Source organism: Tasmannia lanceolata, unplaced genomic scaffold, assembly GCF_043159265.1.
Source record: "Tasmannia lanceolata isolate RefF3 unplaced genomic scaffold, GAP_Taslan_0.1 ptg000003l, whole genome shotgun sequence".
In the NCBI taxonomy this organism is placed as follows: Eukaryota; Viridiplantae; Streptophyta; class Magnoliopsida; order Canellales; family Winteraceae; genus Tasmannia; species Tasmannia lanceolata.
Genome location: NW_027518680.1, coordinates 19,448,398 through 19,466,564, shown reverse-complemented (window position 1 = coordinate 19,466,564; position 18,167 = coordinate 19,448,398).

Genomic DNA, 18,167 nt, shown 5'->3' with positions numbered 1-18,167 from the left:
ACCCAACTCGTTTAGCTCCTTTTGTTTTTTTTGTTTTTTTGTTTTCAAATCAGGGTGGGTATACAATCCTATTCTGATATTAAATCTCCCTGGTAAATCTGCTGATTCATTTGATGTGGGTTTCTGGTTTTGTATTTTGAGAATGAGATGGGTTTTGTATTCTTATTCTACTATGCTAATCTACTTGCAACAAAATGCCCAAAACAATAGTTCTTCCAGAGATCTTCTAGCAACCAAACACCATTCGCTACATCCCCCCGGTTGACTGATCTTCTTTGATCTTCTTTTGATCTCCCCTTTGACTTCTTCTTCTCCTAATCTCCCGGACAACTATAAGCGACCAAACAGAGCATAAGGGTTTGGGTTCAAAGAGAGAAGAGAGGGGGAGTGGTGGGTCCTACCTTCTTTAAAGATTTAAACAATTCAATTGTTGGGTGACACCTGTTCATTTCAGATTATGACAACCGATTGGCAACTCTAAACCTATCATTGGGCTCGAATTTAAATATAATTTTGAGTCGAAATAATAGGTTTTGGACTTGTAATCGGTTTCATAATCTGAAACAAACAGGGCTTCATGTTGGAGAGAGATGCACCAATTGTAGCTTCACAAGTCACAACCGCCAGAATCAGTAAGATGGGGATTTATCACCACCTATTTACAAATACAGTAAACACGTTTGAGTTATTTCTTGAACTTATGTAAAGACCGAAATATCCTTATACGTGAAAAGAGTAAAATTACCTAGTCAAAAGACCAAAAAGCCCATGATGCTTTGTGATATGTTTTTAATAGCGTAGGTTCCACCAACTCAACTCAACCCATGCATAGGTGGGCCCCACCCATTTTGCCTCATGTTTTGATGGGTAGGTCCCACGATCTCCACGCGAGCCCATGTATAAGGTGGGGTCCACTATTTTACATCTCATGTTTTGATGGGTGGGGCCCCTTTTTTACACCCATGCATAGAATGGCCAAAGATTGTTAGCATATATAAAACTATAAAAGTAGGAAAATGATTTCAGCACCATGTTTTGATAAACATGCACTCCAGTTGTTTGTCGTGTAGCATTTAAAGGGCTTTATGAGTTTTTTGAGAACCGTAATATCCTTTAAATACTACATGACAAACAAGTGGAGCACATGTTTATCAAAAAACATTGTGGCGGCTAAAATCATTTCCCTAAAAGTAATGTTCCCATGCCCATGGTTTAAAACATATTGAAAATCAACTTAGGCAACCCAGGAGGGGGGGGGGTGAATTGGGTTTATAAATAATTTCTCCTTTTAGGTTGACTAATATAGATTTTAAATCAAGATTGCAAGTTTGCCACAAAGGGTACAAGGAGCAAGTCAATCTACAAAAAGAGTTTCAAGCTAAGTTGTTTAAGGATCCCTTGATAAATTGTAAATGTAAATGCAACTATCTCTTGTTAATTTAAAGATGAAAGAAAATAAGCAAAGTAAAGAGCATACCAATCAAGTGTGAAGGAGGGAGTGAGAAAGAGTCAAGAAGATGAACACAAAGATTTTTATAGTGGTTCGGTACTTCGCACCTTGCTAAGCCCTACATCCACTCTACCAAGACCCTGTTGGTGCTTCCACTGTGTGATCCTCCTTTCTTAACGGGCCAAATCAAAGAACCCCCTTACAAAGCTTGATTCACCTTTCTTAGCGGGCCGAATCGACGACCCTCTTTACAACCTTGATTCACCTTTCTTAGCGGCCCAAATCGAAGACCGTCTTTACAATCTTGAAGAAATAATAAGAATGATTAGCCTCTATGTAGGCTTGATTACAAGTTGAAGCTCACACAAAATTTCTCTCAAAGAAGATTACAAGTAAAGCTTAATCCACTTTCAAAAGGGTTTAATCAAGATCAAGGCACAAATGAGATGGAGAGAGATGTTCAAGGCAAAGAAGGTTTGCAAGTGTTTGTATAGGCCATAGATATGTTGGAGAACCTTTCTCTTGAGTTAAAATCCATATATATAGCTAAAAAGCAAAACTAGCTGTTGGGGTGGCAAAGCTGTAATTATGGGCAACTTCCCAACGGATCTTTTTCAGGGCATTTTTGGCATTTTTCAGTTTTCAGGCCCGGTTTTATAAAATTCATATCTCACCCATTTCTCGTCGGATTTTGACGTTCTCATACTCGATTTGAACAGAAACGAGGAGATCTTTCTTTTAAAAATATGTTCAAAAATATTTGAAAATATTTAGGTTCCGTTATTCTAGGATTTATGCCCTGATCTCAAAATTCAAGTGTTAAACTCATGTCTTTTAATTTCTAAAACTTAATTTAGCACTTGGGCTTTTTGTCCACTTGGTTTGGGGTCTCTTTTGAAAATATTTTGGGGTACTTTTTTGTGCCTTGACCAAGAATAAGTCCAAGAGAGAATAATATATAATCTACCATTTGATGCACTCTCTTGAATGACTTTTGACTTAGCCTTCATTTGATCTTCAATTGTCTTCATGGGTTTCTTGTGGGTCACACTTGAGCTCTTTTCTTGAAATCCTCCAGTTGGTTGCAACATCTTTTCCCTTTGTGTATGTTGATTATCAGCTTTGACCTTCAATGATCTTCCTTTGAATCTTCAAATGCTTGAGATGTTTGAGAATTGAGCTTCTCCTTGGTTGTTCCTCCTAGGCATGATTGATCCAAGTATGTTTCAGCTCATTTGACTTTTGTTTGGTTCATCCTCAAGCATAGGCCATGTGTGATGTGCTAGCATGAATCAACCTGTAAATACCTGTCTATAGCACGACACTCAAGGCAACACATTAGTCCATAAAAGAACTAATCAATTTATGTTTGTTAATCATCAAAACATGGTGATTGGTTGAACCCATGAGAACCCTTGGGCTAACAATCTTCCCCTTTTTGATGATGACAAACAAAATTGATTAGAGAGGTGGGAGGAACCTCTTATGAGGATTAGACAAACAATATAAGCATAACTACTCCCCCTCAACATATGCATATGTTAGATTTACCAAATTATAGTATATAATGCATATGAATTATGGACAATTTAATCAATTTCATACTTCTCCCCCTTTTGGCATAAGAAAAAAGGAAGGATACACAATTAATGACAATATCAAGGCATCAAAGATTTCAATCAAACCATATGCTCCCCCTAGGTTCTTATCATGAATACAAGATAAACAATGCATAGCATACATGACAAGAGCACATCAACATAGAAACAAGACATCAAAGATACATTTAGTCTATGTTGGAAAAATTCAAAGAGACTTGACATTTTAGCACAATTTCAGGTGTAATAATACATAAAACATGAAAAATATTCATATACACCCAAGTCCCAATCAAACATGAATAATATGGCATTATAAGGCTTATAATATACTTATCTTGAAGGAAATAATCAAAATTTGAAGTTTAGCATGATAAGCCCCAAATTATTTGAATCATATTAGAATCTTATCATGATAAGCAAGAATAGATATAATGAAAGTTAAGAACCCCTCTTTTGGATTGTCATGCATATGGTTAACTTTTAGCACATTTCATGACATGACAGTGAGGTATATCATGGGTACATGAGTGAAAAGGTAAAAGCACATATGATAACTACTCAACTTCATAGAAATTTAGATGACCAAGTGTAATATACTTTTATGAATGAGGATCAACAATGATATTAAGGTTTTAGCACAAAACTCAAAAAGTTGATCATGAAACCCCAATTTTTTATTAAAGATATGCAAGTTAAAGCCAAATATGTGGAGAATATTAAAATGGACAATGCACACAAGTCATTATGGTCCATATAATTCTAAATATAACACTAGTAAACTCTCCCCCTTTGTCTTTGTCATTGGCCTTAGGTGAAACCTATATTGCAAGGCATGACATGACACAGTAGGCCAAAGGTATGAAAGTGAATACATGGCCAACAAAGAAACTTATGATGATTATATATACTAAATAACTTTAGAAATACATGATAAGGATGTCTAATCATAGAAAATAAGATAAACAACTCTAAGAAAGATCCAATGAAAGAGATTCTAGGGAATACACAAAGTAAACCACTAGAATGGAAACTTATCCTTGGAATGACAATTACCACATATTGATGCCAAAATGATACCAAATGAAATCAAATAGACGATCCAAGGTAAGTATGAAGCCTAATAGGATATGACCTTAAAATCTAGGCTTGGGCTTACTTGTATTAAACTCAAAATACACAAACAAGCACAAGACAATGCCAAATAATCCATATGGAGTAACAATGCTCCAAGTGAGTAAACTTATTATATGAGGAATGATATACACATTTAGAATCATATGATAAGACATACAGGACAAGATTAACTTTAAAGCTCCCCCTTGAGAAAGAATCATGCAATACATGAATCCAAAGGGTTGTCCTTACATATAGACTCCAAGAGATTTTGGATATATTTTTCAAAAGATACCAAATTAAACTCAACCCTTGGGCTACAAAGACACTCTACTCTCTAAGTGTCGGTTTACCATGAATAAAATTATAGCCATAGTCTAGCTCATCATGATAAACAACTATAACACAAAGGATTTTCAATTTTTGGCTCATGCTCCCCCTAAGTGTGATATTATTTCTATAAGTTCAATTTTTTACTTCCCTTAAGTATATATATTATATATACTAGATTGGAAGATCACACAACAACATATACCTATCCATGTTTAAGATGATGGCACAAGGCCATATGATTAAGTGTTTTAATTAGATGAAGGTACCGTCTCCATCTTAGGAACTAAGAAGGCTAAGGGTACCAATTGAGTAGTTTTTAAGGTTAAGGTTTGCCATCTCATACATGCGGGTGCCACACAAAACAAGGGGTGATAACTATATATATATATGAATACCAATAAGACTCAATTCTATAGAACTTAGACATAGAGGATTGACTATAAGTTTTAATGTCTAAGAGAGACATTCATGGCTCATGAAGGTGAGGGTAAACCTCATGAGAGAGATATGATGCATATCAAAGCATCTATGGATAGTCTACAATGTTTGGACAAGATAATCATGACAAATGATGTGCAATGTCCAAACATCTACATCTTACATCCACAACCACCTATGTAATGACAAGGCATTAAGCACAAAGTGCATAATCCTATAGAAAAACCAAAATGTGTGGGAGACACATGTTCCCATCACAAAGTATAGGGTATCAACCACCAAGGTGAAATATGCTCAAATAAGATACTAGATTCACAAGATGTTTTCAATTTTACTTAAATACATTGAATCTAGACAATTTTTAATTTTTCCTACAAAATATATTCTATAAGAATCTAGAGATGGATCCAAGGATTCTAAGGATAAATATCAAGTGAACAAACTACCTTGGACACATGCATTCCAAAAAGAATTTTCAAGACTATATGAATAATTTATATTACTTGTAAAGAGCAAGATTCACATTAGTCATGAAAAAATATCCAATTAAAACTTTTGGAAATATATATACTTACAACTCATCAAAGACTTTACATATAATGATAACCATTTAGGTATAATAGGAAAGTCTAGTGATAGTGTAAAGGATAGCTAGGTGCATAGAGATTTTCAAATACATTTTCTCACTTAGGGCATAAAAAGTTGTCTAAGAAAGGATTTGAAATAATTTTCCTAGACATGACATTTAAGCAGATAATTTTGCTAGAAGAAATAAATAAATCAATTCAAGTATATACTATCTAGCAAATGCCATTTTTATCCAAATTAAAGTTCAAATATGAATACTCTTATGGGTTTAACTTGAACTAATGGGCAATGAAGATGTTGATATTCATGTAAGATCAATCATGGTTTTCACATTAAGTGCTCTATTTTGGTTTTACATGTGGATGACTACTAAGTGCAAAATGATCTAAGTCTTAGCGAGTGCACTTAGAGTAGCATATATAGATACACAAGAATCAAGCAATATAGGTCTATTGTATCTATAAGTTGTTTCTTTTAAAAAAAATGTGATCTTTAAAACACATATGAGGCTAGATACAAGAAAATAATAATGTGACATCTAGCACCCAAATAAACTCAAGGGATATGGCATTTAAGCTCAAGATTAACTAGATACATGAGAATCAAGCATATTGTATCTAGAAGTATACATTCCATGGGATTTGATAATTTTAGCTCAAACATAAATTAGACATCAAGTGAGATATCTAGGGAACCTTTTCCAACAGATATAACAATTTAGTGTAATGTGTCAAAGTCTAATACAAATCAAGTTTTAAGCATATAGACTGTGAATTTTTAAAAAGATAAACATTTTAGCACAAAATATGGATACATGGCATTCATGCAAGATAGGTATTTTTGTATCAAAACAACCATTTTCATATGATATAAATATTGAAGCACATCCCTACATCTACTAAGTCATAAATAGATCAAGTAGGGGGTTTTGGAACCCAAACCATCTTGGGTCCATGCAAGTTTGTTCTATGAAGAAAATCATCTTTTCTAATCCACACATACTTGCAAAATTCCACAAACCTAAGTCTACACATAGATTTGTGATGACCTAATCTACCACAATAATCACATGAATCATAAGAATAGGTAGATGAGGATCTAGATGAACAATTACAAGAATGCATAGATACACAAACATGTTTAGCATTCATTTCTTGTAGGGATTTATTTTCCAACTCTAGTCTTTCTTTTTCTAATTTTATCTCTTCAATTTCTTCTTTTAGAATATTTAGTTCATGAGATGTGTTTACCCATAGTTTCTCTTCTTTTGTTTTTAATTCCTCTATTTTCTTTTCTAATTTTTTGTTGTTTTCAATTAACTTCCTTTTTTCTTTAAGCAAATTTTGATAGTCATTTTTAAGGTTTTCAAATTCTTTAGAAATTGAGTTGAGAGAGTTTTTAAGTTTTTGATTCTTGGAGACTTCAAGATTTAAGGCATCATTTAGTTTCTCACATCCATCAATAAGTTCATCGATAGTAAGAGACTCATCCCTATTTAAATCATTATTTTCTTCATTGTTGTTTTCTAGTGTTATAAAATATTTTATATTAAAAATATTTTCAAGTGAGGTTCATATTTCTTTGGCATTTTTACAATTAGATATTTTGTCAAATATGTTGGATGGCAAAGAGCAACATAAAGCAATCATGGCTTTTGAATTCAAAGAAAATATTCTTTTATCATATTCACTAATTTTCTAGATTTTGAGTTTAGTGCAAAGCCATTTTCAATTACTTTTAATAATTCACTATCTAGATTCTTTAGATAAGACCTCATACGGATCGACCAAGATCCATAGTCGGTTCCATCAAAACAAGGAAGTCTAGAGGCCATTAGATTGCCAATATAGATCTTTTCTTTTGAAGAAATTTGAAAGTTCAAAAATCTATATAAGAGCCTTTAGCTCTGATACCAAGTGAAAATAAACTTAGGCAACCCAAGAGGGAGGTGAATTGGGTTTATAATTTTTTTTTCCTTTTAGGTTGACTAATATAGATTTTAAATCAAGATTGCAAGTTTGCCACAAAGGGCACAAGGAGCAAGTCAATCTACAAAAAGAGTTTCAAGCTAAGTTGTTTAAGGATCCCTTGATAAATTGTAAATGTAAATGCAACTACCTCTTGTTAATTTAAAGATGAAAGAAAATAAGCAAAGTAAAGAGCATACCAATCAAGTGTGAAGGAGGGAGTGAGAAAGAGTCAAGAAGATGAACACAAAGATTTTTATAGTGTTTGGTACTTAGCACCTTGCTAAGCCCTACGTCCACTCTACCAAGATCTTGTTGGTGCTTCCACTATGTGATCCTCCTTTTTTAACGGGCAGGATCAAAGAACCCCCTTACAAAGCTTGATTCACCTTTCTTAGCGGGCCGAATCGAAGACCCTCTTTATAACCTTGATTCACCTTTCTTAGCGAGCCAAATCGAAGACCCTCTTTACAATCTTGAAGAAATAATAAGAATGTATAGCCTCTATGTAGGCTTGATTACAAGTTGAAGCTCACACAAAATTTCTCTCAAAGAAGATTACAAGTAAAGCTTAATCCACTCTCAAAAGGGTTTAATCAAGATCAAGGCACAAATGAGATGGAGAGAGATGTTTAAGGCAAAGAAGGTTTGTAAGTGTTTGTATAGGCCATAGATATGTTGGAGAACCTTTCTCTTGAGTTAAAATGTAAGTTTAAATCCATATATATATAGCTAAAAAACAAAACTAGCTATTGGGGTGGCAAAACTATAATTCTGGGCAACTTCCCAACGAATCTATTTCAGGGCATTTTTGGCATTTTTCAATTTTCAGGCCCAGTTTTACAAAATTCATATCTCACTCGTTTCTATTCGAATTTTGACGTTCTCATACTCGATTTGAACGGGAACGAGGAGATCTTTCTGTTAAAAATATGTTTAAAAATATTTGGAAATATTTAGGATCAGTTATGCTAGGATTTATGCCCTGATCTCAAAATTCAAGTGTTAAACTCATGTCTTTTCATTTCTAAAACTTAATTTAGCACTTGGGCTTTTTGTCCACTTAGTTTGGGGTCTCTTTTGAAAATATTTTGGGCTACTTTTTTGTGCCTTGACCAAGAATAAGTCCAAGAGAGAGATATATACAATCTACCATTTGATGCACTCTCTTGAATGACTTTTGACTTCGCCTTCATTTGATCTTCAATTGTCTTCATGGCTTTCTTGTGGGATCTTCACACTTGAGCTCTTTTCTTGACATCCTCCAGTTGGTTGCAAGCTCTTTTCTCTTTGTGTATGTTGATCCTCAGCTTTGACGTTCAATGATCTTCCTTTGAATCTTCAAATGCTTGAGATGTTTTAGAATTGAGCTTCTCCTTGGTTGTTCCTCCAAGGCATGATTGATCCAGGTATGTTTCAGCTCCTTTGACTTTTGTTTGGTTCATCCTCAAGCATAGGCCATGTGTTGTGATGTGCTAGCATGAATCAACCTGTAAATACCTGTCTATAGCACAACACTCAAGGCAACAAATTAGTCCATAAAAGAACTAATCAATTTATGTTTGTTAATCATCAAAACATGGTGATTGGTTGAACCCATGAGAACCCTTGGGCTAACACATATCATTGAGTCACAAGTATTTTGGTCTTTTCACATATAAGGACATGTTAGTCTTTTTATGAGTAAGAAAAATCTACTATGGCTACATTGGTCACAAATTGATGGCATGACCTGATGGGACAAATACAGACTCTTGAATCTCACCACGTGTCACCCATGCGGTAGAGGAATCTAATCATGATTAGGAAAGACATTCATACGCGGTAAAACCATGTGATCTTGCCACTTGTCACCTCCCCGCCTCCAAAAAACTTCATCATTACGATTATGGGCAAGATTACACAACAAAGCCACGCGCGCCGTCGAACCAGGGGGACAACCCAATCCAACAAAAAAAGGTTTTCTCTCTGAAATGATGAAAAGGTCCACGTGACACTCCATGAAGAAGATTTGCATACAAGATCAAAGTATAAATACTCCATTAAGTCCCTAAAGAATGGATCACATTCCCTCCCCCTTCCGATCCGGCCTAAGGAAAGGAACTACTCTAAAAAATGAGGCACCATTAAAGGAAGCTCTGGGTCGATATTAAGACTTTTCGACCCTAAGCAAGAGAAGGGAAAAAGGTGTCGGACGCCCTATTCCCCCCCTTTCTTTTGTACCCGCTGCCTCCAACCCGCCCACTAAGATATCAGAGAAAGAACCTGCATATTGGTCCTGGTAAACCTGATTATACATTAGCCATTTCTTGTTGTTCATTATATTGTTGGTCCAGAATCTAACTTGGGTGTCGAAGTGGTCGTCCGGAACTACCCTGGACCTCCCTGACTCCTCTGTTTGTGATTGCGGACCCCAACGGAGGCTCTCTACCCATCGCGCGATCGCAGACCCGGATTCCAGCGCCATCCGTGGGACTCATTTGAGTTTTAACGCTTTACGACGATGAGAAACCACACCCAACAACAAGAAATAGGAGTAATGACCAGGAGCCAAGCCTAGCATGCACAAACCCATGCCTCCAATTCCCAGGAGCAGAACTCGCGGGCCTCGGGCCAACATCGGCCCGCCTCCAGCACACCACAGATGGTCCCTGCCATGGAAATGTTCAACGAGCTTCGCCAGGAGCTCTTCCTACGGTTGCCTCCACCACCAAAGCCTTCGGTTCCGGAAATGCCCCAGACAATGCATGGTTGGACCGAAGCATGCTAAGAGGACAATGGGGAATTTCCAGAAGAATCTCACCATCGACAGAGGTGCGCACTGGTCCAAGCCGCCTCCCTTTCGACAAATAGCCCTCTGCTTCTCCCAGCCGGGGAATGTCAACCAAACGTCAGGAAACAAGCTACCCAAAGCTACGCCCCCCTACCCGGACGACTCGATTCCAAGAGTTACCTCCGGTACGAGCGGAGGAGGTGGCTACCTCAGCGCAACTACTAGGGCTAGACCAAAAGGCTGATCTGCAGAGACAGATTCGAGAAGTTAAACGAGAAATGAAGAAACCTTATGCCCACGACATCCTGGACAAATGGGAAAGGGAGACAGCGTCCCCATTCACCGCGGAGATCCTAAAAACCCCCATGGAGATAGGAATAGATCTCTCCCGATTCGGTTGTTAAGATGGGACCATAGATCCCCTAGAGTTCCTCCAAACTTTCAGGAGGGTAATGGCGCTCCGAGGCGCGTCGGATGGATTTATGTGCAGAGCCTTTGCCTCCTTGTTGAGAAAAACCGCTAACAACTGGTACCTGCGTCTAGAGCCGGACTCCATTGCATCCTTCCATGAATTCGAAAGGAAGTTTACCACTAGGTTTGCTAACAATCGCCTCCGTCACGATCTGACGGACGCCCTCTTGGCCCTCCGACAAGGAAGGAACGAGACCTTGAGGGACTTCATGCTGAAGTTCAACGCCGAGTTGGCTCAACTTTCCAACATCGACGTCCAGATAGCGGTTGCAGCTCTGAAACACACTACCACCGACCAAAATCTCAAAATGCACCTCACCCTCAAGCCACCAAGGGACCTACAGGAGCTCGAATCCAAAACTAACAAGTTCATACGAGTGGAAGAAGCATGCGTATGGGAATGGAGCCAGGCCGGCCCCGAGGAAAAAAAAGAAAGAAGATGGTAGGGGGCAGGGAAACAGCGGGCCGAAGAAAGACCAGCAAACCGGAACCCCATTCCCGTCTTTGAAAGGTTAGGAAACGCTCCCCTGAAGATCCCCCTCTCCCATGTCCTGTTCGCCATCAGAGATCAGGGTCTTCTAACCCCTCCCAAGAAAATGAGCACGGACCCGAAGAAACGATCCACCAGAAGGTTTTGCGATTTTTATAGAGACCACGGCCCAAAAACCAACCATTGCTTCCATCTCAGACTTCAATTAGAAAACTGGCCGAGGAAGGCCATTTAGATAAGTACCTCAGGAGCCCCCCGCGAATAGAACGCTTGCACGAAGAGCACCGCTCTTCCCCTGCTGGCACCAGTCCCGCAGCAAGCACCGATCCCGCAGCGTACATCGCTCCTGAGGCCGCCGCCATCGCTCACGGCACCACTGGTCCCCCAAAAGATGAGAACCCCCTCACCAGGCACCAGCCCTTGAGCAGCCACCTGCTATTGTTGGAAAAATCAACATCATCGCAGGAGGGCCAACAAGAGTCGGTCGGCGAGCATACGCAGAGCGAGTATTTTCCCTGGAAATGCCTTCCAAAAAGGCCCGGACGGATACCCCCAAGAAGGCCAGGTCATCTCTTTCTCCACCGAGGACTACAACGGACTACAAGTTCCGCACGACGATGCGCTAGTTATCAGGTTGATCATCGCCAACTTCAATGTAGGAAAGATCTTGGTAGACATGGGGAGCTCCGTCAACGTGCCGCACCTTGAAACCTTCGAAGAAATGAAATTGGGCAAGAGAAGACTAGGGCCTGCGTAGTACTCCATCTACGGGTTTTTTGGGGCGTCCGTATAGGTCAGCGGCAAAATCGACTTACCCGTCACCTTTGGGACATATCCCCTCCAAAAAATCATTATGGCCACCTTTTTGGTCGTGGATATACCTTTCACTTACAGCGCCATCATAGGATGCCCAGCCCTGAGGGACCTGGGAGCAGTAATTTCTACCCGTCACCTCAAAATGAAGTTCCCCACTCTGACCGGGATAGGAGAAGTCTGAGGGCAGCAGATGATAGCACGTTAGTGCTACGCACCGAGCTTGAAAGGAAGCAACGCCCCAGCTGAAAATGTCACAATCGGAAGCGAGGACCCCCGAGAGAGAGCCCACATGGTTAGAGGGGAGCCAATTGAGGAGCTAGACTCCGTCCCTATATCCGAGGACCATCCAGAGAGAGGTCCGACTTGGTTCCCTACTAAGGGGCACCTTATGGGACCAAATGATTAGCCTCCTTAGAACCAACAAAGATGTGTTCGCGTGGTCTGCTTCGGATATGCCCGGCATACCTACAGAGATTGTGGGATTTGTCAGGGAAATCAGGTATCCCGAGTGGCTGTCCAATGTGGTCATGGTCAAAAAATCCAATGGAGGTTGGCGGGCCTGCATAGACTTTACTGATCTAAACCGAGCCTGCTCGAAAGACCCCTACTCCCTTGTCACGCATAGACCAGCTCATCGATGTCACTTCCAGGCACGAACTCCTCACCTTCCTAGACGCTTTCTTCGGCTACTACCAGATAAAGATGCACGAGCCAGATATCCCAAAAACTACATTCATCACTGACCAGACATCTACTGCTATACTTTCATGCCCTTCGGGTTGAAAAATGCGGGGGCCACGTAACAACGGCTCGTGAACAAGCTGTTCCAGAAGCAGATAGGCAAAAACATGAAACTATACATGAATGACATGCTAGTAAAGAGCCTGGAAGCCTACAAGCACATCTCCGACCTCAAAGAAACCTTTGACACTCTGCGGCGAGCCCGGATGAAACTCAACCCAGCAAAGTGTCCCTTTGTTGTGACCTCTGGGAAATTCTTAGGATTCATGGTTAGCCAAAGAGGCATCGAGGCTAACCCTGAAAAGATCCAAGCCATCCTAAACATGGAGCCCCTAGCAACGGCAGTAGAGGTGCAGCGACTTGCGGGGCGGGTCGCTGCCCTCGGCCGTTTCATGTCCAGATCGGCAGAAAAATGTCAGTCATTCTTCAAGCAGCTAAAGAACATACGGGAGTTCGAATGGACCCCGGCCTGTCAAGAAGCTTTCGACGCCTTAAAGCAGTACCTCCAAACACTGCCAGTGCTGACCAAGCCCGAGCCCGGGGAAGAGCTGTTCTTATATTTGGCTATCAGTCCAACGGCGGTAAGCGCGGTACTGGTTAGGCAAAGAGACAAGCGGGAACATCCGGTGTACTATGTGGGCAGGATCCTCCATGGTGCGGAGGTTCGGTACCTGGATATAGAAAAGTTCACCTTCGCCGCCGTCACCGCTGCCTGGAAGCTCCGCACCTACTTTCAGGCCCACTCCATAATACTCTTGACGGACCAACCACTAAGAAAAATCCTACAAAAGCCGAAGACCTCAGGAAGAATAGTAAGTTGGGCCGTCGAGTTGGGGGAATTTGACATACAAGTCCGACCAAGGCCGGCCATCAAATCCCAGGTCCTCGCTGATTTTATAGTAGAATTCACCACCCCCGCCATGGAACCGACGGTGATGGACGAAACGAGGGGCCCCGCCGAGCAAGCGGTCCATAGAGAAACGCGATGGGCCCAGATCACCCAAAAATGACAACGAGATCCACTGGACCCTGCACGTGGACGTTTCAACGAGTAAAGGAGAGTGCGGGAAGCGAGTGGTCCTCTAGGGCCCGGATGAATTCGTGGTAGAATACGCCCTACGAGTAGGCTTCAAAGCCTCTAATAACGAGGCTAAATATGAGGCCTTACTGGCAGGACTGAGTCTAGCCACGGAGCTGGGCGCAAGGAAATTAAAAATCTACAGTGATTCACAACTGGTGGTCGAATAGGTAAACGGAACCTACGAAGCCAAAGAGCTCAGGATGACAAGATACCTCGAGAAGGTAAGAGAAAAGCTGAAAGGAATGGGGGAAGTCGAAATTCTCCAGGTGCCACGAGGCATGAACGATCGTGCGGACTCCCTCTTCAAAATGGCCTCCGAAGAGACCCATAACTTCGGTTCCGTGTACACAGATATACTGCTTCACCCCAGCATCAATGAAATGCAAGTCTTGGAAATCCTGGCGGGGCCAAACTGGATGGATCCCATAGTACGGTACCTGAAAGACGGGATACTACTCGAGGACAAACTGGAAGCCCGGAGACTAATCACGAAGGCTGCCCACTACGTACTCCACGGATCCAAGTTATACAAACGGTCGTACACTTGGCCATGCCTCCGATGCTTAGTACCCTTTGAGTCGGAATATGCACTACGGGAGGTACACGAGGGGATCTGTGGAGACCACGGAGGCGGAAGGACTCTGGCCTAGAAAATCATAAGACACGGCTATTTTTGGCCTATGATCCTCAGAGATGCTCAAGAATTCGTCAAAAAGTGCGGCCCATGCCAGAGATTCGCCACCACCCCCCTCCAGCCGGCCACCCCCTATACCTCAGTAGCAGGGCCGCTGCCCTTCGCCATGTGGGGCATGGACTTGGTCGGCCCATTTCAAAAAGCCCCAGGAGGGCATACAATGCTATACGTCGCCATCGATTATTTCACCAAGTGGGTCGAGGTTAGAGCTGTAGCAAGGCCAAACTCTAAGGCAACAGAAAAGTTTTTCTGTCATGACGTAGTCTGTCGCTTCAGCATCCCAAAGGTGCTCGTAACGAACAATGGACCCCAGTTCGTAGGGGTGTAAACGGATCGAATTCGGAGCGGATATGGGTATATCCGAATTCGAATTTGATTATAATTTGTACTATCCAAATTCGGATTCGAATTCGAATTCGGTGGATACTTAATTTCTATTACCGAATTCGAATCCGGCGGATAATAATCGAATTCGGATATTATCCGTATCCGTTTATACGGTATAGTCGAACATTCGAATTCATAACCGAATGTCCGAATTCAAATCCAAATCCAAATCCGAATTTAGTAACCGAATTCATATCTGAATGTCTGAATTCATATCCATTCAAAAAATTCATATCCGAATTTGAATAATTCATATCCGAATTTGAATTTGGTAAATAAAAAAGCCCTAAATCAAAACCATAAATCTGTAAATTAGTTACATCAAAGCCTTAATAAAAGCCTTAGCTCAATAAAATCAATGCCCAAAACACAAAATATTTAAAAAATCAAAATCGAAAACCCTAAACCTCAAATCTGTAAAATGTGTAAAATAAAAAAACGATAACAGTAAAATCCAAATCTGTAGAATCAAAAGTTAAATAGTGATAAAATCAAAACCCAAAACCCCAAATCTGATTTTATTCTCTAATACTCCATTAACATTAAGATCCTTTGAATACATCAGATTGTCGGCCCATTGACACCCCTAATCTTCTTTTTTTGTATGAAAACCCTAACCCACTTTATTCTGAAAAAAAAAAGAATTGAAGAAAAAGAAGAAAAACATGTCTGAGAGAGAGAGCGAGGGAGAGAGGCGCGTCGGTGATATGGGTTGGGGAAGACCACCGATTAGGGTTTGCCGGTTTGGTGTGGGCGGTCGGAGAGAGGCGCCGCTTATTAGGGTTCGTGTGGAGAGCGAGAATATGAATCGATTAGGGTTTCAGGTTTCTTTTCATTTGGATATGTATCTCATATAGATAGTGATATTTACCCAATTACCCCCCACTTTTACTTCATGCAACCCCCCCCATTCAGTGTGTATCTATGACTCCTCTTTTGTTTTTTACACTATGTAAATGGGGCTGTCCACACTCCACAATAAACAATAGGGTTTTAAAAAGTTATATAGTCCCTTACTTTTCAAAAAGTACCGTACGGACCAGACTATATTATGGTCCAAAATTCCAAACCGTCCATGTGAGGGGCAGGGCCCACAAAGTATATATGTTTTGCCCAAAAAATCATTTCCAAAGCATGATCCCAAGTTGGAAACCTTTATAGATTGGAGGGCGAGGATCATCCAATGGAAATATTTTTTGGGTAACAATCTATTTATGTTGTGTTCCATCACATGGACGGTTTGGATAATTTGTGATGTGGTCCGTACAGTACTTTTTGAAAAATACGGGACTATAATGGCTTACAGCATATAAAATCTCATTTTACAAATATATTTTCTTGACACTCTTTTCCAAAAAATTACAACAATCCAAACAGGCTGAGGTAATTAACTTTAGATATAAATGATTAGCCCTCCAAGGCTCCAAGTAACCATATTCATTTAATTTCCCTCTAAAATGTGAAGAGTCATGAAAATTATATCTATTGTAGTTATTTTGGATTTATTTCTAAGAACATTATTTCTATCAGAATTATTTCTAAGAAATTGGTTTCTATTTAAAGTTAACTCCCTATTCGGATTGTTCTAAACTTGTAATTTTGTAGAAAATTTTGGAAAGGACAAACATTTGAAAAATTGCCCACTTTTCCATCAGAAATGTTTTCCTTGCAATCCAAAACATGGCCTAAAGGGGAAAAAAATATCTGCATAGTTATTTTTCTTCCAATCAAAACCGAGCCTAAAGTTATAACTTATACGGCACCATAACGTCAAATACTTGAAAGTTTTTAGAGATACTATTTTTCGATTGTCATTACTCATTAGAATTTTTTCTCGAAAGAATTAGCAGTGAAATGATATCACAAGTCTTGAAGGATGAGATAAAAACGAGTTATTGGTTCGACTGCAAAATTGTCATTTTAAAAACTTTTAGTGAGAAAATTAACGTTAGTTTGTTATTGGGATTTCTTAGCAACTATTTTAAAAAGGGAGCTGATATATACGCCTCTTCTAATTCTGCGGACACCCGTTTTCACGCCACCAAACCGGCTAAAGAAGGTAGCCAAATATACTACAAAAGTACTTTTGGAAATCACCAAAATATCCATGACATGGACCCCTCTCTCTCCAAACCCTTAAACCCTCTCTCTCCCACACGTCCATCTCTCACCCAAAACCAGCGGTGTCTCGCCCAAATCCAACTTAGAAGATCTCTCCCTTCTAAGTTTTTTTTCTTGGTTTTTTAGAAAGTATCTACAAATGATCGTCGTTGTAGGTTTGTTTCCCTTAGCACATCTACCTGTACAAGAGAGGAGAACTCAGCATTCAACTCCCTTCCAAATTAAAATTGCTTGAAAGAAAGATATTGGGCACTAGATTTGGTCGCTTGATCTGGGCGAGAGGTGTGGGAGAGACAAATGAAGAGTTAGCGATTTAGATGCTTTTATGGGTATTTTGGTCATTTTCAAAGAAGACTTACTACGTCTAACTGGCCACGTTCTTTAACTGGTGACAAGGTATCAAATCGGGTGTCCACAAAATTAAAAGGGGCATATTTATCAGCTCCCTTTAAAAATATTGGACTCTTTGGATATTACGTGATTCTTAAAAACTATCTACCAATTATTTTGCAAGCAAGGAACTTATATTAAATAAATATTTAAAATGTAAATATATATAGATGGCAAAAATGTAAATATAATTATATTTGAGGATTTATTTGTTATTTCACATATTTGATTATATTATTAATAATAAATATTAAAAATTATAAAAAATAATAAAACAAATCCGGATATCGAATTCGAATACGAATTCGGATATATGGATACGGATACGGATGCGGATATTCGGGATAAACGGGATGTTCTTCTCGGATTCGGATGCTAAACGGATCGAATGTACCATTTACCAGATTCGCATCCACTAAGAGCCGGATATCTCATAAACGGATACAGATAATATCCGCTGGAAACGGATTCAGATAATATTCGCTTTAAACGGATTCGGTTGCGGACGGTAATTGAATTTTCGAATATCCATTTACACCCCTACTAGTTCGCAAGTGCTGAATTTTGCAAGTTCTGTGATAATCTAAGCATCGAACACTGGTTCGCCTCCGTAGCGCACCCTCAGGCCAACGAACAAGTGGAGGTAACCAACATGATCCTACTCTAGAGTCTTAAAAAGTGGTTGGGAGAAGCGGGGAAGTGCTGGACAGAGG